The 24,722-nt window shown below is 43.9% G+C and overlaps 1 protein-coding gene across 1 annotated transcript in view; it reads right to left on the bottom strand.

Annotated features, from left to right (window-relative positions):
* The window catches only part of LOC145401316 (lachesin-like), a 158,785-nt gene that overhangs the window by 94,566 nt on the left and 39,497 nt on the right, over positions 1–24,722 (bottom strand). The window lies entirely within an intron of this gene.

The following is a 24,722-nucleotide window of genomic DNA, read 5'->3' as shown; positions in this document are numbered from 1 at the left end:
ATTTTATCCTTGGCCTTCCCCTCCCTCTCCCCCGCTCCACCTAACTCACATACACTCTCCTCGTCAGTCTCTCACTCTTCATCCTCTCCACATGGCCAAACCACCTCAATGTGTTTCTCTTAACGCTTCCTATCACATCACACCCACACAACAACGCTCCTTCACTTCCTCATTTGTCAGAATGTCTCTCCATGTGACTCAACATGCTCCTCTCAAATAACTCATTTCCACTGCTCTCACTCTTGACTTGTGTTCCTCCAACAAGGTCCAAGCTTCACTTCCATACGTTAGAGTTGGTATCACAATACTGTCATGCAGTAACTTTTTCACTTCCATGCTCACATCCCTATTTCTTATCACTGATTTCAAGGAACCAGCAACCATTCTTCCTTTCTGTACCCTTTCAAGCACTTCACCCTCTAAACTTCCATCCATATTCATCACACTACCCAAGTCCTTAAACGCACTCACATTTTCTATTTCCTCCTCATCCTACTTCACTGTAAATTCAGTAACTTCATTTCTCTCGAAGACCATAACTTTACTCATCCCTACATTCACCTTTACATTCCTTTTCTTACACTCTCCCAAACTCATCCACCAAGCCTTGCAGCTCCCCTTCGTCTTCACTTAACTACAAAGTATCATCTGCAAACAACAGTACAGGGAGTTTCCAAACACGGCCCTCATTCATTAGGGCCGCTTCAACATCCACTGCCCTACCTTGTATCTCTTTTATAACCCCATCCAAATACAGATTGAACAACCATGGAGACAAGACATCCCTGCTTCAATTCGACCTTCAAATAGAAAAATTCACTCAGTTCACTATCCACGCACACTGCTGCCTTAGCACCCTCTTACATACTCTTCACGGCATCCAACAACTTCCCATCTAATCCATATATTCTTAATACTTTCCACAATCCTTGTCTATCCACCCCGTCATATGCTTTCTCCAAATCCATGAAGGCCGCATACAACTTCTGACCCTTTTCTAGGAACTTTTCCACTAAAGATCTAAGAATGAATATCTGATCTAAACAACCTCTTCCCTTCCTAAAATCTCCCTGGTCGTCTCCAACTAATTCCTCTGTTATTTCCCTAACTTTGTCGATAAGTATCCTACCATATACTTTTCCTAAGACACTAAGAAGACAAATGCCCGTATGATTACCACACACTTCTTTCTCCCATTTCCCTTTGCACAAGGAAATAATTATACAAGACTTCCAATCCTCCAGGACTCTACCTTCCTCCCATGCCAATCTGCACATCTTCCACATCCATTCTACTACGATCTCTTCCCCATGCTTCAGCATCTTACCACGCACCCTATCAATCCCTGGGGCTTTCCCCATATTGACTTTCTTCATTGCTTCCACAACTTCTATCCTACCGATTTCTTCCTCTCTTCTCACATCCTTCCTCCTCCCAGCCATTCCCCAGCCACTTATACTCGCATTACTTTCACTCTCTATGTTCAACAATTCCTTAAAGTGTTCTCACCATCTGCTCACTTTTTCTCCCTTGTCCACTAGCAATATACCATTTTTATCTTTCACTCCCCGACTAACTTCTTTAACACCCTGTCTAACTCTCTTTACCTGTTTCCAGGACATTTTCTTACATTTCCTCCTCTTTACACTCAATTTCCTTCCAAATTCCTCATCCTCTCTCTTCTTATTCTCTCTTACTAATCTTTTCACCTCTCTCTTCCTCTCTACATATAACTCTCTCTTCCGTCTCTCAACTTCTTCCACACCCCTGTTTCTCATTCACTCACTATACGTTTTCTTCTTTTGTGCCACAGCCTGTCTCACCTCTTCATTCCACCATGCTGTTCCTTACACCTCCTTTCGTCTTCCCTTCACCCCATACACCTCACATGCTGCACGAATTTCTTCTGTGAATATCTTGCACATACCTTCCACGTCCCCCATCTGCTCCAATCCATATTTACACAATCGCTCCTCCACTTCTCTCTTATATTCTGCCTTTTTTCTATTGGAAAGTGTATTCAAAATCCAGTTTTATATGCTCTCTTCATAATTTTGGTACAACACACTGAAAAATGACAAACTAAAAAATAAAAATGCCTTCGTACTTATTGCCTCATTAAGTGTAGGGGGCAGGCATCTTGGGAGGTAGGCAGGGAGACAGATCGGCAGGGATGTACGTAGACAGATAATTAGACAGTCAGGTAGAGGGCACGGAGGTTGGTAGGCAGGGAGGTAGGCAGACAGAGGTAGAGGGCAGGGAGGTAGGTAGACAGGGAGGTAGGTAGACTGTCAGGCAGAGGACAGGGAGATAGGTAGGCAGCGAAGCAGAGGGGAGGTAGACAGGCAAGGAGGTACGTGGGCAGGAAGGTTGGGAGGGTGATAGGCAGGAAGGCTGTAGGGGAATAGGCAGGTAGGAAGATAATGAGGTAGGTAAGCAAGAAGGTAAATGGGTAGGTAGAAAGGCAGCTAGGGTGAAAGGGTGGTAGGAAGGTACGCCGGAATGTAGAGAAGGTACAGTACGTGAGGAAATAGGCAGGGAGAGGTAGATAGCATTGTAGTAAGGTAAAGAGGGAAAGCAACAAGAAGTCCAAGTTAAGCCTTTGTATCCAAAATAATCATCATATAGTTTATATCTCTTGGTTTTAAAAGTCTGTCAGAAAGGTTGCAATTCCTGGAATCAGTGAAAAACAAAGAATCTTCTGCACACAAGAGGGATCGTACGAGACTCCTTCAACATCCCAGCGAGGCAAACGCAGCCATAAAGAAATTATAACGAAGTAAAATCGTCCGCTCTGAAAGCTGGAACGTGGAAATCGGCACTACTCACAAACTACTTCACTTGCAGAATCATCTCCAATCGAAAGCAGTGGGCTCAGACAGGCCAGATTCATCTCATTCATTTAACGATCAGAATGTTTCTAACAGTTCGAATGTGCTCAAGCAGGGTAAATTCCAGTTACCTTGGTCATCTATCTATACTGTAAGAGCAGATCTCTCTCTCTCTCTCTCTCTCTCTCTCTCTCTCTATGTGCTGTGTGTGTGTGTGTGTGTGTGTGTGTGTGTGTGCAAACTTGCAAGCCATCTGATTGAGGCTGGTGGTCGGATGAGTAGGCTGGTGGACGGACGGGTGGAGTGGGCGGGATGAATGGGGTGGGTGGAGTGGATGAGAGGAATGAGGTGGGGTGAGGTGGGATGAGGTTGGTCGGGGCGGGTTGGGGTAGGTGGGGTAATGGGCGGGTGGGGCGAAGGTGGGGAAGGGTGGATGGATGGGTGGAGTGAGGTGATGTGGGTGGGGTGGGGTGCGGTGGAGTGAGGTCGGATGGGGTGGATGAACAGATGGGTGGGGTGGGGTGGGGTAGGGTGAGGTGGGGTAGGTGGGTGTGGTTGAAAGAATTAATGGGTTGGGTGGGTGGGTTTGTAGGCAGGATAGCATGGTATAGGGTGGGGTTGGGTGAGTAATGGAGTGGAGTGGTTGGATGAGCAAGCAGAGTAGGCTGGTGGCTGGGTGGGTTAGGAGGAGGTGGGATGGGTGGGCGGGTGGGGTGGAGTTGGTGAGTGGGGTAAGAAGGAAGACTGAGGTGGGTTTGACTGGGTGGGTGGGTAGGATGGGATGGGATGGAACGGGGTTGGGTGAGTGGGTAGGGTGGAGTGGGGGATGGGGCGGGGTAGGGTGAGTGGGTGAGGTGGGGTGGGGGGGCTGAAGGTGGTTGGGTGGGATGGAAGGGCGGGTAGAGGGAAAACAGGTCTATGGTGTGAAAAAGTCCACGGTAGAAATAGGTCCATATGAGAAAATAGGTCCAAGGGGAACAGGTCCCTGGGGAAATGGGTCCAGGTAGAAGCATGGGTCCAGTAGAGAAATTTAGGTTCCTGGTATATAAGTCCATGAGTGAAATATGTCCTTGGGGAAAACAGATCCGGGAGAGGGGGAAACAGGTCCATGAGAGGAAAGCAGGTTAATGAGAATAGGTCCATGATGGTAAACAGGACCATGGCAAAAATAGGTCCAGAGGTAAACAGGTCCATGGGGCAAAATAGGTCTATGGGAAAATAGGTCCATGAGAAAAACAGGTCCATGTGGGAAAATAAGTCTATGGGAAGAATAGATCCTTGAGGAAAAAGAACACCATATGGGAAAAATCTCCATGAGTGAGAAAAGGGCAGCAGTGAAAACAGGTTTGTGAGGAAAATGGGTCTAAGGTAAAAAAAAAAAAAAAAAAAAAAGTCCATGGGAAGAATAGGTCTATGGGAAAAACAGGTCCATGAGGGAAACCACGTCAGTGCAAGAAGAGGTTCCTGGTGAAACTGTGTGGCTGGGGACCGAAAACTAGGAGGTGTAGCCAGAGGTGGGTAAATCTGAATGTATATTATAAATGTAGCGCCACTCTCTCTACATGTGTGTGTGTGTGTGTGTGTGTGTGTGTGTGTGTAAACCTGGAAGTCATCTAGTGGAGGTTGGTGGCCAGGTGGATAGGCTGCAGGGTAGATGGGTGGAATGGGCACTTGGGCAGGGTGAGAGAAGTAGATGGGTGAATGGAATAGACTGAGTTAGCAGGGTGGGTGGGATAGGACAGGTGAGTGGACAGATGGGGTGGATGGGTGGGTGGGACAGACAGGGTGAGCAAAGTGGGTGGGTAAGAAAACAAATTGAGTGGGGTGAGATAGATGGAATAGGTGGATAGGTGGGTGGACGTGATGTGATGGGGTAGGGTGGGTGGGCGAGTAAGCACGGTGGGCGGGTACGTGGAAGGGTGGGTTGTGAAAAATAGGTCCATAATTGGAATACTTCTGTGGGGAAATGGGCCAAAGTAGGAAAATGGGTCTAATGGGTAAAAAGAGATCAAAGGGAAATATACTGTAGGTCTGTTGAAGTACACAGACCCATGTGCAGACTGGATGTTTTATCTTGGGGAATAACTGGTTCATGAGTGAAAATAGGTCCATGTGGAAAATACACAAATGAAATAAAATAGGTCCAAAGGGGAAACAGTCCATGAGGGAAATACGTCAAGGGAAAAAAGTCCTTGGTGGAAAGTAAGCTCATGGTAAAAGCAGGTCCATGGAGAAAACAGGTCCATCAGGAAAAATAGGTCCATGGGGGATAACAGGTCCATAAAAAGGTCCATAAGGGAAAGCAGGTCCATATGGAAAATGCCTACACGGGCAACAGTATGTATAAAGAAAAAGATATCCATGGAAAGAGTAGGTCCATGGCAGATATTGGTCAGTGGGAAGAATAAATCCCTGGGATAAATAGCTTCACATGGAAAATCTCCATGAGCAGAAACAGGTCCATGGGGAAAAACACATCCAAATTGTAAGACAGATCCCAGAGGGAAATTGGTCTATGAGGAGAAACATAGGTCCAAGGAGAATATGGCTCCGGGAGGGAAGGTAGGTCCGTGGGGAGGGTATGTCAGTGCGTGAACAGGTTCCTGGGAGAGGACAGGTTTGGGTCTTAACATCTGTGTGTTGTAGGCGGTGACGGGTCTATGTGCTAGTTAAAGTCTATGTCTTCAGTCTTAATTTAAAAATATTTACGTGTCTGATATGGCCCAGTTAGTTCTGACTGGCTCGAATCGAATATTCTTGATTTCTACCGGCCACATGAAAATTTTTCAGAATGATAAGTCACTTCATATTATGTTTAATTTTAAAGAATGCTAAAAATTTTTACATCCTCCTATATAACTTGGAAACTTTGACCGGATTATACTGTGATCCAGTACCTTTGGCGCCGAATCCCACTGAAGACACCACACTGAAAGGGTTAATACTGACCCAGTATCCTCTTTAGTCAGTGGAGGTCGTTGATATTTTGCTCTTGCTGTTAACCAGACAGTTTTATTCAGCGTAGGAGCGCGCCCAATAAGTGGAAGGGTTAATAAGGGTTATATTTATTTTCAAGATTTCGAAAAGTGTCTCCTAAACTGATTAAGATTTTCCGGAAATTGTAAGAATAATATATACGACTAAATTACCTCCTCTGTCTGAAGGTGTTAACTTGCACAGGTACACGAATATTTTCCTTATGCATCACAATATCACTGACAGCACCTCACTAGCCCTACCTGTACCATGGTATCTTAGTCTCTTATATGTTATTCTGTTATCGCCAGAAGCTTTTACTCGGTGTAAGGGAGACCTACCATGGTGAAGAGGTTGCAGTCTCTATTAACCACAATAGTACGATGACGTATTTTGGGAAGGGGGCTTATCCTTGCAGCCACCAGAGTGTTTTACTCAGCATTAGAGTCACGCACCATAGTGAAGATGATAATACCTTTAACACTGTGGCATTAATCGTACAGCAGGCACATATTTTTTTCAGTTTAGAATCTCATATATTGAAGGACATAGCAAGCCCCTGTAGTTCAAATAATCTTTCCTGACTTAATAAAATCGTTTCAAGGTAGCAAGGATACGAGCATAATAAAAAGGATATCATCGTTGTGAAGATGTTCTTTTTGTAACAGAGGCTAATATTCCAATGTTAACATAAAAATCCACTTTCCAGTAAAGCTGGTGAGGGATAAGTCTAACACAGTTCAGTGGGACACATCAGCCAACATGGTAGAAGGCAAGCATGAAGGATATACCGTTCAAAGCATATTGGCATAGTGAAAGATGGATCGCCCACACAACTGTGACAGTAGGGGAGGAGACAGAGAGCACTGGAACAACCCTCACCAGTAACCCGCACCACTTTACCATCACCACTGCAGTGAGAAACTGTGGGCAGAAAGAGTGAGAGAGACAGAGAACACCAGAAACAGTACCACCTCTGCCCCTCTTCCCCTACTGCAGTAACGTAGCGGGAGACAGAGAGCATTGACACAAGCCTCACCAATCTGCCACCCGTTGCCCTAACAAGAGGAAAGAGACAGAGAGCACTTACACAAGCCTCACTAACAAGCCACACCAATTTGCCACCCGCTGCAGTGACAATGGGGGGTGGGGGAGAGAGAACACAGATGCAAGCCTCACCAATTTGCCACTCGCTGCCGTGACAACGCTGGGAGAGGGACAGAGAGCACCGGAACAAACCATACCAATTTGCCAGCCACTCACGCTGCACAGTCGGAGATTTGGCAGGGATAAGAATGGTGAACACAGCTCTAAAAATGCATTACTTTACAAAATAAGACTATACCTCTGATTTCTCTTACATTCCCTGGCAGATGAATATAACCAAAAGATAGAGGAGGAATTAGGGACTGTGAATTACTAGTGGATGGATTAAAGCTTTCACGGAGGACATACAAATGCGTCTGGACTGAAATGACAAAAGCATGTGTGGTACTGCAAGGAATTCTTTCTTCCTCCTTTCTTCTTATAGCAGTAGTAGTAGTAGTAGTAGTAGTAGTAGTAATAGTAGTAGTAGTGGTGGTGGTAGTCATAGTAGTAGTAGTAGTAGTAGTGGTAGTTCTTCTTTCTTAGATCCCCTTAGCTCTAAAACAGCAAAACCGATCACATTTTTATTTTTTCAGAGTGCTTCCATTCTCCGCTGGGTCGGAAGCATGGTAGATACTCCCTGAAAAAGGTCGACGGCTAACAAGTCGGGAATAGGTCACCCTTTACAAATGTGATCTGATTTAGACAAGACTTGACAGAAGGCTACTGGGTGACCAAAGGGTGATGTGTTTTATTAATTAGAACCACTGACCAAAATTTAAGGACACAAGACATTTTCAGACTTTTGACCTTTTAACTCAAAAGTTGTTATTCAGTTGGTGGAGTGATTTAGTCAGAGATTCAACCGTTCAGTTTTGAGAACAGTAGGACAAAGGTTAAAGTCACATGGTAAGGTTAATTTAATCGTTTTTTGTCCATTTTGAACCAAACTTAGTGGAAGGGTTCAAGGTGACGCAAGGATGAAGCATTTTAAGTTTGAGAACAATCAATGGTCAAGAGCGCGGATCTATGTCATGAGCTCGGTCACAGACGGATCGCAAAGCATACGTCATGTGCTCTTTCAGTGCTCCTTCTTATTTTCCCAGAAAAAAAAAAAAAAAAAAAAAAAAAACAGCTCGAGAGACGTCTCGAAATGGAGCTGGTTAATCAGACCTTTATTAATTTCTTCACTACTACGACGCTCTTAAGCTGAAAAAATTACAAAAACCCTCGGAGATTTTTAAACAAAGGCTTGAAAGTTCAGTAAAATAAGAAAAACAAATGCTCCAACAACTACTTTTTATACCTGGCAAGAAAGGGACTGTGTGGTGGGTGTGTTGAAACAGAACGAACAGATGAAAATAATTACGATGCTCGCAGAAAGGGCAACACTCACACCTGAGCTACATGCTCGTCCACACAATCAGGGGGCACGTGAGTCTTTGGGTATAGGACTGAAAAAGGTTGGAAAATAATTGTGTAGGCATGATGAACTGAAGCATATTCCCCTCTCCCGTTCCACTGTCTCTGGCATTATCCGTCACCATGCTAAGGAACTGATAAGCATTGTCTTCGGACGCGACAGGTTCAAAGTAAGGAACAAAAGGAGATCAAGAATGAAATCAAAGAACTATTACGAGCACGGAGTGAAGAACAGAAAGAACCATGTGAACAGCTTCAAGAGGCATTACAGGAGCAACAGAGGGAATTACAACTGAGGATGCAAGGACAGCTAGATGCTTTCATGGGGGAATGAAGGAAAAACAGCAACAGTTGAAGGAGGAAGTATACACTGAGCTACAGCAGCAGAAGTGTGAGGTATGCAATAACGTGATAGAGTTCAGACAGCATTTAGACAACCAGCTGAAGACAGTTGGTGAGGAACTGTGATGAAGTGTAGACAGCATGTAGACGACCAGTTGAAGATAATTAGTGAGAGAATTAAGGTTGTAGAGAAATGTTGCGCTGCTGGGCCTCAGCTTAATGTACAAGGAGCATATGAAAAGAATAGACAGTGTATGGTGAATCTTGACGGATCCCAGGCATCTAAAGGTAGCATTACAGGGTTGAATAATCAGAATGTAGGAGTTTTAAGTCCTGTACTTAATTATGATGCCCCAGTTTTTAGGCCCCAACTCAGTGAAGTGCATGGCTATAATGGGGGTCCGATTAAAAAGATACCTCAGGAATTTGATAGCAAAGTATCTTGGGAAGCTAATCGTGTGTAGTGTGAGTTCCTTGCAGATCAGAATGGTTGGGATGATAAGCAGAGGGCAGTACAGCTGGCTACAAGCATCAAGGGTGCTGCAATGGAAGTTCTGGGCCAGATGTCAGTAGAGGTGAGGAACAGTTGTCAGTCCTTAGTAGAAGTACTGGAACAATGTGTCAAGGATGATGACCAAATTAACTTGCTAGAGTATGTGTCAAAATTTAGAGAGAGATTGGCCTACAGTATGGAAGTAGCCAGGGCAAACTTGAAACCATCTCAGTGGAAGATGAAGAGGTGGTATGACCACTCGAAGAAAGTTAGGAACAGAGTATTTCACCCAGGAGATCAAGTTCTTATCTTGCTTCCCATTCATGGTCAGCCTCTGCAAGCAAGTTTCGCAGGCCCTTATGTAGTAGAGAAGAGGGTAGGTAAAGTTAATTGTCATCTTAAACCCTGACCAGAGGAAGGAACGAAGGTTGTGTCATGTGAATACTGTATGCTAAAAGAGTACCACAGGCGAGAGATGGACCCTCTTAGTGCTGCATGTGTGGTACTGGCTATCGAGACAGTGGAGGACAAGGGCTGCCCTTTGACTCTGGATCAGACAACTAGCTGGAGAGAAAACCAGGAGGCATGGAGTACAATTACTGATAAACTCTCCCATTTGACAGCAGAGCAGTGTGCCGAACTTGTTGCCCTTCTTAGGAAGTTTCCTGATGTCTTCCGGGACGCCCCAGGACAGCCAGAAGCAGCACAGCATGACGTGGATGCTGGAAACACTAGCCCTGTGAAGCAGTCACCTTACCGTGCTAGTCCTCAGAAGCAGTCCTTCATCCAAGAAAAACTGACCTACATGCTGCAGCAGGGATTAATTGAGCCACGTCAAAGCGAGTGGTGCTCCCCAGTCATAGTGGTTCCAAAACCTGGTGGGTCATATCGTTTTTTGTATTGATTATCGTTAAGTCAGCTCCCTTACCAAGAATGACACCTGCCCACTTCCTACACTAGATGACTGTGTGGTCGCAATAGGCAATGCAAAGTTCATAACTAAGCTAGAATTGATGAAGGGATATTGGCAAGTACCACTCACTGACAGTGCACAAGAAATTTTCTGTTTTGTGGTCGGTGATAATACTTCTACATGTAAAGTCATGCCCTATGGTAGGAAGAATGCTCCTGCCACCTTCTAGAGGCTGATGAATGAACTCACAAGGGATCTTAAGGGATGTGTCACGTATATTGATGATGTAGTTGTTTTCAGTAACTCCTGGGAGGAACACTTAAACCAACTAGATGCCTTGCTGCAGAGACTGTCCTCTGCTAATGCAGTCCTTAATTTACGTAAAGGTGAAATTGTAAAGGTTCAACTAGAGTACCTAGGCTATGTGGTAGGATTAGGTGAAGTGGGCCCACCTGATGTTAAAGTTCAGGTCATAGTCAACTCACCCCAACCCAAAAATAAAAGAGAGTTGCAGCGATTCTTGGGTATGGTAGGGTACTATAGACGTTTTGTCCTGAACTTCACTGATCTTGTAGCCCCCGTCACTGGTTAATTAAGGAAAGGAGTCACGTATGAGTGGAAGTCAGGATGTGAGGACGCAATTTCTAAAGTCAAAGCCATCCTATCAAGTCACCCAGTGCTTCAAGCTCCAAATATTGATAAACTCTTTAAATTAGCTGTTCATGCCAGCGGACTAGGGGCCGGTGCAGTTTTGATCAAGGTTTTGAGATGCATGTGTATGTGTGTGTGTTTTTTTTTTTTTTTAGCAAAAAATTCAATAATCCCAGAGAAAATATTCAACTATTGAGAAAGAACTCCTTGCAGTCATACTTGCTCTCCAACACTTCTCTCTTTATGTCGGTCTAGGGTCAGGTGATGTGGTAGCCAACATCCATTCTTTAGGCCTTTACAACCATATTCATCCCCAGGAACGGCAGTCATGATCCGTTTGTCAGTCCAGGTCCGGACTGGCGTATTGGTATTAGCGTGGATATTTTTACGACATGTCGGCGGGTCTTTTGGTAGATCAGTAAAGCCTGCTTTTATAAAAATCAAATCTTTAATTGGTCCCTGCCACAGTGGGGATTTGAACCTGGGTTCATCGCAGGCCACCTCTTTACTGATTCGGCCACCGCCTCCCCTAGTCAGTTGACTTCAACTTTTGCCCATTATGACAGGCTCAGGGCCATCAAGATCCATTTTGATACATTCAGGCCAATTACTGTTCATTCAGGACCTTCACATTCAGTATGGCTCAGTAAGATCAGTTAGCACACATTCTGGGCCGTTCAGAACCAATTCGGTTCAGTTAGGATCACGAATGTCACTTCCAGTCCAGTCAGGATCATCCAGGGCTAGGCAGGTTTAGGTCTGTCTAATTCATTTTGTGTCCACGAACATCCTTCACATCCAATCCGGTTAATCAGATCTGGCCAGGCTCTCTGAGACCTATTTAGGCTCATTATGGACCTGTTTGGCCCATTCAAGTTTAACAGTGCCACTTCAGATCCAGTCAGGCCCATTGCATCTATTTTAGTCTTGTTTGGTCATATCCACTCAGGCTCAGTCAGGTATGTTTAAATCAATTCAATACCATTCTGGTTCACTCAGGCTCATTCAGAGCCTTCACATCCTGTCGGGCCCAGTCTGTACAGCTCAGGTCCAGTCACATCCAATCAGGTCAGCTTCCATATACACTACTCATTCTGATTTCTTTCAGCAACGTTCAAATCCAAGCATAGCAGTTCAGGATTATTTCACTCAGTTGGAGAGCTTGCATGCCACTTCACACCCAACAGGTTGATTTAGATTAATAAAGACTGATTCAGGTCATGCCCCTCAAGACTTTCCCCTAAATCAGCCCTATTAATGCAATGGTTTTTGAGATATGACAATTTACGTCTCTCTGGTCCTTCGAGTCCCTATAGGTCCATTAGACGGACTCAGATTAATATGGGTCAATTCAGGTCAAACGCAAGTGAGTTTAACCAAATATAGCTTTATCGGTGCAATTTCAGGACTGGGCGAAGTGGATGGGGTGAGTGGCGACAAGTGAGTGGGATGAACTGCAGTGATGGTAAGCAGCAGCAGATGTTGAGTGTAGCATGTGCTCTGAGGATGGGTGTTGTTACAGGCTAGTATAGTGCATTTCAAAGGTAGGGTAACAAAAAAAAAAAAAAAAAAAAAAAAAAAAAAGGGGGCCGGGGAAGTGGAAAAGAGTGGAAAGGGTGGGTGGGATAGGGAAAGAGAGTAATGGCTGGTGGTGAAGGGTGCGATGACGAAATCTTGTGATGATAAGCATTGTGTAAGGGGCGACACTGGCATTGGGAACAGAATTGTCATACGAGTTTGATGTCGACATGACAGAAAAAGGGTTCTGTGAATGGAGTGGTGTGGACGGGACAGGTGGTCATGGTGATGAGTCGTGGGGCAGGACGGGGACAATACACCCTGTGAAGATGGACATCATGGGTTTCCCGGTATGAGTATAGCGATGGCTCATATATAAAAGCTCTCCAAGCTGAAAAATAACAAGAAAAAAAAAAAACAAAGCACGTATAGTTCTCATACAACTTGGATCTCATGAGGCAGGCAAGAACAAGTCACGGTACTCAAGGAATACTGGTGGTTTGTTTCTAATCGTGAAAGACCTCCCCTAAACTGAGTAACTGCGTTCAACGGTAATAAAAATTGAATAAAATAGACATCATCATACAAAACAAGAATTATTAATAGTCCCCAGACTGTAACTGTTCCTGCAGTGGATATGATAAAGAAATCTGTTCCTGGGCAGAGTGAGTGAGAGAGCCCAGAGGTAAGGTGGTAAGTGTTGGTGGTTTGTAGAGACGCACTGGCCACCCCACACTCCACTCCCCAGTTTAATTTAATTTGGCGATGGAGAGTGACAGAAGTGCTGGTATGAGAGAGAGAGAGAGAGAGAGAGAGAGAGAGAGAGAGAGAGAGAGAGAGAGAGAGAGACAGACAGACAGACAGACAGACAGACAGAGAGACTATTTATACGGAGTCACATGGACAAGTAGTACGTCAAAAGGTCTTACGACCCATATGAAGTTGGTACTACGGATGAAGGTTTCAGGTGCATGATACTACTCTACTAGGGACAGAAGAGCAATGTAAAGATGAAGGCTCTCCCCACCCATCTATCCCACCAGCAGAACGGGCACGGAAAAGGAAGCGCACCTAACTTAGGAAAGAAAGGCCAGGTTAGGAAATATTAAAGGAAAGGAGAAAGCATTCCACCTACCACATGATCTAATCTAGTTCTGAACTCCTCTGTGGAGGAACTGTCAACAGCGTCTGATGGCAGTAGATTCCATGTACTGCAGAACTTGTATGCGAAGAAATCACCTAATTTATCATGGCGGCGACATTTCAAGTCAAGTTTCCATCATTCCTCGTTGAGTTGCTGTTTGAACTACATATGTTCTGGCAGTCAGTGTTCTCAGATCCATGCAGGATTATGGGACCTCAGTTAGCAGTCGCGCAAACGCATAGTCTCTAATGAAAATAGACCTGATGCCTGCAACCATCTCTGGTATTCCACGCACCTCATGAATGGGATCAGTTAAGCAGCCCGCGCTCGGACACTTTCAAGCCTTGCAATATCATTCTTCATGTTCGGCAACCAGAACTGCAAAGCAGATGTGGCCGCACAAGAGATCTGTGCAGAGAGAAGACCATTTCATTGTTTCTGTGCTTAACCCATTAGCTCCCATGGTTCCTGAGTGAGGAATTGTGCTGGAAGGGGACCAGGTGTACCGCCCTCTGCCTATCGGCTCATAGTCGAGCAGATCGTAGGTCCCTATCCCGGCGTTCCCCCTTTTATCAACTTTTGAAACTGCCCAGCTCCGTCCTACACTGAGGATGTTGGGTGCAAATGGGATAATGACCTAAGAGCCTCTGTGCTTCCTTGTCTGCCTCAGTGATCTGTTTGGAGAAACTGAGGTCACTGCTAATTCATACATATACTTCCATCCCTAAGCCGGTACTGCTACGAGAGAGAGAGAGAGAGAGAGAGAGAGAGAGAGAGAGAGAGAGAGAGAGAGAGAGAGAGAGAGAGAGAGACAGACAGACAGACAGACAGACACAGACAGACAGACAGACAGAGACAGAGACAGACAGAGAGACAGACAGACAGACAGACAGACAGTGACATGTAGAGGTGTATAGGATGAAAGAGGACTACTGGGCCTTGAAAGCAGGCTGTGAAGCCTATGCCCAGAGTCGAACACGCACACACACACACACACACACACACACACACACACACACACACACACACACAAAGAGAGAGAGAGAGACAGGGGGGGGGAAGGTACTGCGATGAGTCGAAGTGCACGTATGCAGAGAGATGTGGGTGGAAGGAGGGAATATGTGGCAATATGCAAAAGAGAGAGAGAGAGAGAGAGAGAGAGAGAGAGAGAGAGAGAGAGAGAGAGGGGGGGGGGGAAGTGGCTCAAGGGAGAATGAGAGGAGAGAGAATGTGTGCAAGGAGAGTAAGAGAGGGAAAGTGAGAAAGGAAGAGTGAGAGGAGCGAATGCTGGAGTAAGAATGCAAACAGGCAAACATTAGAGGCAGATGGAGAGAGAGAGAGAGAGAGAGACAGACAGACAGACAGACAGACAGAGACAGAGAGATACGTGGCTGTTCATCTACCCTCTACCATGACGCATAACCATGACTTTCAATACCATTACTGCCATTACTACTACTACTATCATTACTTCCACTATCAAATACCCTGGCAATCTTTACTACCATAGCTGTCACCATTATGATCGTATCCACAACCACCACAGACTCTCTCTCTCTCTCTCTCTTGCATATACGCTTCCACTCATGCCATTACCATCACTTCTGCCCTGAAAACACTTAGAGATGAACTACTACCACTACTACTACTACTACAATGATAATAATTGTAACTACTATTATTATTATTTCACTGTTATTATTATTATTATTATTATTATTTCATTATTATTATTATTATTATTATTATTATTATTATTAACAACAACAACAATAACACATAATTACAACAAAAACAACCAAAAAGTGACTCATCAGAGCGCGTGCTTCTCCTCCACTGAGCTAGCATGAATAAAGTCATATATTTGTCTTTTTCCAGGAATTTTACTGATGTTCCCAGTGTCCGAAGGCTGTCGGAGTGTACAGTCTATTATGCCTCTGTCCATCTTTTTGCATGGCTGTGTCTGTCTGTCGGTTTGTTTGTTCAGACCATAATGTTATGTACGTAATGATGCGGCGATGGAAACTATCCCTCTGACCTTTCCTCTGATGTACTATCACTGTGACCACCTCAAAACCTTACCATCATACTATATTCGTTAGACTTTTCGTTGATCCGAGAAGCAAATTAAATGGCGAATAACAGAAACTGATGGAGGAAGTGTGGATGGCAATGCATGTGGACAAGGTTATAACATCTATTTAACGTGGCAGCAGGGAAATTATTCAACCCCATTCGTTTTACGCGGAAGATTTGATTGAATGAAGCTCGTTAAGGGGACAGTTTTTGCTCATTGGTAGGAAGAGAACATTTCGGATGTATCAATAGTAAATGAGCAACTACAAAAACTGCTTCACTGGGTACCCTTTTTAATGTTCCTAAGTTGGTAGTTTTTATATCTGCGCCTGTATCATATCCACATCATATTATAATGACCGGAGCCAGAAGAAGAAGAGGGAAAAAACGCAGTAACGGTAACGAAATACCATCCTGATAAAATGGTAAAACAGTAACTACAGTGACACTCGGCTACTCATGCCATTCCAGTAGGTGTGGTGAAGTGTGTGGTGTGGCTTCAGAGGGTCCATACTGGGTGGCGTGAGAGGGTGAGGCCACAATAGGGCAGGGGGACGCTCACTGCAAGAGGCGGCCAAGTGGCTCGGGGTGACGGCTGTGCAAATATGGACACGGATTGTCAGTTTGTCTTGACGAACATTTTGCGTTATTCTCACTGAGTTCTGAATCCAGATTACGTTGTAATCATTTTAATTTCCCTCTGGTTACCCCCTTCAGGTCGAGGACGTCTAGTGTATTTTACTGTGATCATTTTATTTGGAATTTGGTGATTTAAGGGAGAATTTCTATCTAATATCACTAGCATTTCTACGACAGCTGCTGGAGTTCATAACGATGTAAAAATGCTCATACCATTAGTAAAAGACAATTAACAGAATAGATTAAATTGTATCAAATTATCGGTTTCTTCAGTAAACGTTAATCTGTGCATGGAGGGTCTCAAGTCAAAACGGTACTCTTGCTATTTTTATTCTCATGATGTCGACAACAAACCGTTCAAGGTCTGTTGTCTCATCCTGTAAAAGCAATACCTTTTGGCTGCTGCATTTAGAGCATTTGTTGTTTGTTTGTTTATTTGTTTTCGTAAAAATGGTTGAAGTAAACGATTTACGTTGATTCCCTAAGTCCTTCACTGTGTTTTAAAGTGTGACTGGTTAGAGTGCCATCAGTACTTTTGGTGTTATAAAAGTAATGTTTTACCTTCGAAAATATTTAGTCCGACTTTCGCACCTAGACACGCAAAAGATTACAGGGAGAGGGAAAGAAGTGCATCCTAGCCTTTTGTAGCTCTTGTGGTACGATAACTAATGCATCCTATCCTTTTGTAGCTTTTGTGGTACGATAACTGAACTTAAAATAAGTGGTTGATGTAAATTCAAATGCAGTCACCGGGCTATGAAATGGTAGCTCTACCCAAGTGAAAGTTTAACCTAGTCTCCTATATCACTGCTGACATTTGTCACGATAGTAAACATACAGTGCAGGTATAATTCATTTTACTAGCGCCACTCACAGAATAATTTCATTTTGTGAAGACAATGACGATGCCAGTGGGGCCCACATTCTGGTTATAACTGCCAGAATGGGAGCAGGTACCAGACACAAGGCAAAGGACAGGTAAGCTCCTATGAATAATGGTTGGTATCAAAGTAACACAGCATACGGTATGTCATCGAGAAGGTTGAAAATGGACAGTCTTTCACCTGTGGCAAAGGGAGCAAGCGTTGAGTCCTGACAGAGGGCAACAGGGTTGTGCCATAACACCATCTATGATAATTATTTGCTCTTGCTAACGAATGACCACGGAACTTAATATTCAGCTGACCTTCATGTGGGGTTCTGAACAGTCACATGAAAAGCACTGTGAGCAGGAAAACTGGAAGTCGTGCCCGGTCTGGATACAACAAGAATTTTCCTCAAAGCTCATACTGATTACACATCTTCATTTACTGCTACACTGCTGGTGAATGGCACCTTCAAGGGGTGACATCGATTTAGCAAGACAGTGGAGCTCCCTAAGGAGATGGGCAACTTCAGCATGCAGTTTACCGGTCTCACGTACGAATGAACTTGAAACCACAACAACAACAGCAACAAAAACTGTCATACAGGGTGACCCTTAAAAACCTCCCACATTTCAAAGGTAAATGAAAAAATATGGTTACAGATAATCAAAATATTATTTGCACACATGAAACTTCATTCAATACAGTTTTTATTCATCATGTTTTAAAGATGACATCCTCCAAATGGTGGCCGTCATCGTCTATACACACTTGGAGGCGATTTCTGAAGGCTGCCTTGGCTCGACGGGCTATGTTGGGTGGAACAGCGGCTATCTCCTGCTGAATAGCAACCTTAAGGGCTTCAGGAGTTTGGGGTCGATGAGTATACACTCGTGATTTAAGGTAGCCCCACAGAAAAAAACCACAAGGGGCCACCCAACATCGCCACGCAACGAGATCACCCGATCCGGAAACATTTCCCTCAGCACTTGCAATGATCTTCGAGCTGTGTGTGCCGTAGCTCCATCTTGAAGAAACCTTACATCAAGTTCTTCAAGCTCAAGGTGTTCGAGTTGTGGCCTTAGAAAGTTTTCGAGGATATCAGTGTAACGGTCAGAAGCTACAGTAACAGTTACACCACCCTCTTCAAAGAAATGAGGACCCACGATGCCAACATGGCAACAGCGCACCACACAGTCACTCGATTGGAGTGCAACTGTCTTTTGTGTAGCATGCGAGGGTTGTCTTCAGACCAACAGCGAAAATTTCGTTTGTTTACAGAGCCACACAAATGAAAATGAGCTTCGTCACTGTACAAGAGAACAGCATCTTCTGGAACACATTGCAGAATGTTCTCGCATAACTCCCTGCGGCTTATCCAGTCTCTTGTATTGAGTTCTTGCACAACCATCATTTTGTATGGATGGAAGTGAAGGTCTTTGTGTAAGATTCTCCTTGCAGTTTCCCGGGATATCTCTACAGCTAAAGCATGCTTCCGCGCAGAAAGTATCGGAGACTGCACAACAGATTGCCTCAAAGGTTCAATATTCCCAGGTGTACGAGCGCTCCTAGGTCGACCAGGTGATTTTTAAAGCTGAGCATGTTGCCCTGAAATTCTCAACCCACTGCAAGATGGTTTTCCGATCTGGAATGTTTTGGTTCCGTGGAATACTGAAACGTCTTCGAAAGGCCCTCTGCACGGTGATCACGGAATGGTTGTTTGTGAAGAACGCTTCAACAGCGAATGCACGGTGTGCTCTCGACCATGCCATGTTGGCGACTAAGGACGGATGGGGTTGGGCTACCAACAGACCCTAGCCTCGCCCCTCCTGCCTCACTACTTCCAGTGCTACAGCCTTTCGAAATGTGGGAGGTTTTTGGGATCACCCTGTACTTATCATAGAAATACGTGCATCACCTGCTTTTCGTTTAATTAACTCTCCTCCTCTTACTGGCTCCCTTCAACTTTTGACTCTTCACTGCACTGTTGCATCTTTATCTCTTTTCTATCGCTACTTCAATGGTCACTGCTCCTCTGAACTGTCTGCTTGTATCTCACTACCACCATGACGGGCGCATAGTGCACGTGTGGCAACAAACTCTCATCCCTTTTCTGTCCAACTCTCTAATGCAAGAGTTAACCGTTACTCCCAGTCCTTCTTTTATGCAACAGGTCAACTCTGGAACTGTCTCCGTCTGCATTTCCTACTGCCTATGATCTCCAGTCTTTCAAACGCAGTATGTCCAGGCATTTCGAAATGAACGGATCTTGAAATTGGCTCTCTGTTATTTTGTTTGTGTTTTTTCTTGAAGGGAACTATCTTGTAAGCTCCTGGACTTTGGTTCCTTCTTTCTTACATTAAAAAAAAAAAAAAGTTCCAGTAGAGAGAGAAGAAAAAAGATGAAATAGCCATATAGTCAAACCTGTATTGCATCAGATTTGATGTTGCTTCCCTGAGCCAGGACCTTGGGCATCTCTCTCGCCTGGACCAATGGCAATTGTTATTATCTCATTATAAGAAGTGTGCACCAGACGACCTCCAGCCAGAGTCGAAGCTGACAAGCATTCTCACAGTTTCCAGCTCAGCATTAATGGGAGTTCTCAGAGTTACCCAGTGCTGAAGGAACAAACCACCCTATGCTCTTGTCAGGAACTTACTCCTCTCAGTCACCCCCTTGGACAACAGGCTAACCAACTCTCTGAGGAAGTTCATCCGTATTATCATTATCGTCTTCCACTTCCATGATTTTGTCCTCGTTTTCTTCTTCCTCCTCCTCAGATTCGTCCTTATTGTCAGGAGAATCCTCACCTTCTGTGATATCACTTTTTACCTGGCAATCACAGGGAGCTTCCACTCTGTGATGGGGCCAAGCCACGGTCCTTACTGCGGAAATAGCTTATCATGAGGTATACTGCTAGAGGCTGCAGTGACCACTGAGCATTACAAGCAAAATCAGACGGTCCTGGGCTAATCCAGGAGGAAATGTCTCTTGGAACTAAAATGCCAATGTGGTCTAATTAAGGATTAGGTTAAGGTTCTAAAGGTTATGAACTTCTGTCGTTTGCTCACTCACATACGTGTTTGGATCACTTGTAACTTGCGCACAAATACTACACTCCAGAATTTTCCTGAATAACTTGTGCATGCTTTTATCGGTCATTATTGTTCTTAAACCCCTCCCCGCCGGGGGTATTTTCGACCTTGGCCAGCCCCGGCTACGTAAAGAGAGGAGAATATTAACTTTTCCAAAGACAAGTACTGTGTTATTCTCATGCGATCACCAAATGCATCACACAGAACAGGAAAATGCAGTTTTATACATTTCTACAATGTTGGTTGTGGAAAACTCCTCATTAAGCGTAGCATTGTGGCATCATTACCACACGTGTTATGGTAGTTTTATTCACAGCAATAAAGCTTTCAATATCACAAAGAAAAATTTAAGTTTTGTCATTAACTCTGGGACATTAAAATAATTGTTGTTAAGAGTGAAGGTGATTCTCAGTGTGATGTGCAGGTGAATGGAGAGAGTTTTGAATTGGCAAGGGAGTTTTAAGTACCTGGTGCAGTAATAGAAAAAGAAAAGCAACTGTCCAAAAAAATTGGAAAGCAAAGCAGCTCAAGGAAGTTAGGTGGTGCCATGACGGCCTTGATGAGAAACAGATATATACTGTAAGTGTGGCGGATGCAAGATGACTGTAAAATGCAGCTTTAGCGCCACACTCTGGTGTGGCATGAAAATGAAAAAGGCAGGAGTAAAGACAGTACATATGGGCTTATTTAAAAATGTGCTTGAGGTGTGGGGAGTGGACAAGATAAGGAATAATGTGATTCACGAAAGATATGAAATAAGGAAGTCTGTGGACAGTAGAATTGAAGACAAGTGCTTCGACTGTATGATTATATGGAGAGAATAAACATAAATCTGGTCGTGAGAAAGGCATATGTAGGCGACTATGATAGTGGTAAGAGGCATGGAACACCAGGGAGAGGGTGGATAGATAGGGTAAATAAATATGTGAGAAAACAAGTTATGGAAACTTACGAGGCTAGGGAGCTGACTAGTGACAGTTACTTGGATGGCGATGTCAACCCAAACAGTTTTGATCCGATTTGACCAAACAGGTCAACTCTGGAACTGTCTCCCTCTGTCTGTATTTCCTGCTTCCTATGATCTCAAGTCTTTCAAACGCAGTGTGTCCAGGCATCTCGAAATGATCGGATCTTGAATTTGGCTCTTTCTTTTATTTTGTTTTTCTCTTGGAAGGAACAATTATTGCGGGCTCGCGGCCTTTGGTTCCTTCTTCCTAGCATTAAAAAAAATAAAAAAATAAATAAAACTTTAAGGAGTGACTGACGGACAGGGACGGTAACGTGATGCAGTGTTCAGGACAATAGGTCAGAGGTAACGGTCAAGTGAGAAGGCTCGGCCTTAAACTCAGTAGGTTGTATTCACAATGGATCAAACTTGGTGGAAAATGTTAAGGTCAGTCGAGCATATAATAATTATATTTTCAGAACAATATCTCAAGGTCAAGGTCACAGGATATGATGAATTTAAACGCTTTTAATTCGATATGTGTGTGGTAGGTGGGGGCGGTCACCATCCACTCACTTGATGTAGTGCTGCTCTTGGGTGTCTGCCCTTTCCTCTCCTCCATCCTTCTTTCCATCCATCCTCTTCTGTCTCTCTTTCTTCTGCGCCTGCGGTTGACTTTACACTGCCTCTTGTGCCTTTCTTTCTTTCATTCTTTCCTCTTCCTTCTGCCTGTGGGTGACTCTACACTGAGTGACAAGCCAAATGGTTTCCTGTACACCAGGAAACCATTTACTACGCTGGGTGGTAACCATATAACCAAATTATGGCGTCTGGTGGTTTAGTGGGTAATGACTGTGCTCCAATCGGATTGAGCCGGTGAAGGTTTATATCCAAGGAGTGGTTGGGTTTTATTGCTCATGTAATGCCACTCAGGGATGAATGAGGCTGGTCGCTCTCATCTTTAATGCCAGAACCAACTTGCCTAGCCCCGGGCTCCTACGCTCCTCATGGGGCAACGTAGGATTGGATGATGGATGGATGGATAATTTGATATGAATCAAACTTGATGGATGGGTTAAAGGTCAGATGAGAGTGAACTAATTCGACTTGAGAACTATCAGTAAAAGGTCAGAAGCACAGGACAGGTTATAAACAACACCATCAAACAGGACCACAATCATCACCATACCACATGGTCATAAGTACCGTTACACCACATGGTCATAAGTATCATTACACCACATGGTCATAAATACCCTCACACCACATGGTCATAAGTATCATTACACCACATGGTCATAAGTACCATTACACCACATGGTCATAAGTACCATTACACCACATGGTCATAAGTACCATTACACCACATGGTCATAAGTACCACCACACCACATGGTCATAAGTAACATCACACCACATGGTCATAAGTACTATCACATCACATGGTCATAAGTACCATTACACCACATGGTCATAAGGTCATAAGTACCACCACAACTCTTGGTCATACCTGTCATCACACCACACTGTCGTAAACACCACCGCACCACATCGTCACACAAACCGGCATACCACAGGTCATACAAGCCACCACACTACATGGTCAAGAATGCTATTACACCACATGATCATTTATAACAACATACCACTTGGTAATAAGCGCCACCACTTTGCAGTGTTAAAAGCACCACCACTACCACATTATGCATAATCAGGACATATTTGTTCATAAGTCCCTTTCATCTGGTAAACTTTCTTAAGAGAAAAAAAAAATACAACTTTGCAAACATTTTCAAAATACACAAGTATCATGACTGTTAGCTTCATAATAATGAACATACTTTAGCTGAATAAAGAGAAGGGTAAGTTTCAGAGAGAGAGAGAGAGAGAGAGAGAGAGAGAGAGAGAGAGAGAGATTCATGGGCGGACGTAGCTGGGGACTGCAAATAAAGCTGCTGCAGTCTAAAACTGTAAGTAATAAAAAAATGGATAGCTACACTTGTGTAATGACCGGGAAGCAGAAACTGGTCCTGATGACAGCGCATTTATTTTTGAACTCTTAAAAACTGGTGTCCGGCCTACCATTTGGTATCAAAGCTCCTGAGATCTGTATCTTGTTCTTAAAACGGTCAGAAGAAAGAAGAAAAGGAGCACCGGCAGGGAGACAGACAGAGAAGGAAAGAAAAACCTATTTCACATTGGTACAAAAACATATTTCAGAGGCTGATGCAGAGGAAAAATAATGAATTAATATAAATCAAAGATCCATCAGGACAGACGCAGACTTCTTCTGATCAAAAAATTATTTTCTCTTGGGTCATCGCGTCCCGCTTGGAAACTACTCATGATCCCCTTTCGGGGGCTCTAGCATCTTTAAAAAATGCATTGTCATCCCGTTACTGGAACTTAGTTTCCGGTATTCCAGAAAGGAAGAAATGTTAGTATCTTCATCATCATCATGATCATCATCATCGTCATAACCATAATATCTTCCAAAAAATGGTCCATCACCACCTGCTTCACTACTACTGGAGCACTGTCTCCTCTAGGTGAATGATTCACCCACCAGGTCATTGTACGGTATTTATACATTTTCATAATCACTCATTGGAGACAACTGCAACATCAATCAGATCATGAAGCTCCTGCCGTATTTCACTGTTTTCCAAATCTTCATAACACAATGAAGTCAGGCTTCAAAGTCAGCAGAACCAAGACAACATATACTGTACTGTACATCTCCCTTGGCCTGTAGGAGACTGAAAGCCAGGCTGAGTTGGCCTGGGTTCTTAGAGAGAAGAGAGGTGAGAAGACGCCTATTGCTGCCCAAATCCTAACACATCAGACTTTAAATCGTGTTTCAAAAAACAGAACGTACTACATACTGAGCTTGGTACACTGCCCTAAATCCAACATAACATGCTGTGTACTCAGTCTGGTGTGAAGGTGTTAATCTGAAACTATCCCACTACCAGCCACCATCCCTTGTCATATTTTATCCAGTTGTTATCACTAGACTACAAGTACTGTATCTCTCATTTAACGATGGATCTGCACTACCCCAAAACTTTAAAGATAAAAAACATTAAACATTACGTAAGCTCATTTAACTTGGATTCAGTTGGGGAAAAGTTACCAGGAATATTAAGGCAGACCGTTTGGCGAATATTTTTACCTATCTCATGTTCAAAACCAACCTAAATAAAGTTCATAACCACTTAAAGCACCAAATACTGTCACTATAAACCACTGTAGATAGATTATTAAGCAAAAACATGCCAGGTCATGACTTTTCCTCCCCAAGGCTGGAGGACAGTCGTTATCGAGTGACCCCTCACTCCCTCACACTCTCATCCTGATCACCACTCGTACCATGAGTGGAGGCTATTCAGTAACAAAGCATACATGTTTCTCAATTATACTCACTATAGAGCTCAGACAAATTATTATTTACCAGGATTATGCACTACCATATTTAATATTTAGCCAAATGGACGGTGTTGTCAGTTGTGAAGCTGCTGGCCCGACATCACCAGGATTCAAACTTTGGTGTGGGCGGCTGGTGTCATTCAACTCAGGTTTTCGTCTACCCTTTGTGGGTTGGTAGATAAAATGGGTACCTAGGATAATACCTAGAGAGTTAACCTGGATGATGCAGTGGCCTTGTATGCTAAGACAATAGGTGAATAACCCACCACATACTGACAGGCTTAAGTAACGGAGA

Source organism: Coenobita brevimanus, chromosome 55 (assembly GCF_032717465.1).
Source record: "Coenobita brevimanus isolate Jiangsu-jjx chromosome 55, ASM3271746v2, whole genome shotgun sequence".
Classification (NCBI taxonomy): Eukaryota; Metazoa; Arthropoda; class Malacostraca; order Decapoda; family Coenobitidae; genus Coenobita; species Coenobita brevimanus.
The sequence above is the reverse complement of the archived record's forward strand: the minus strand, read 5'-3'. Positions and strand labels throughout refer to the sequence as shown.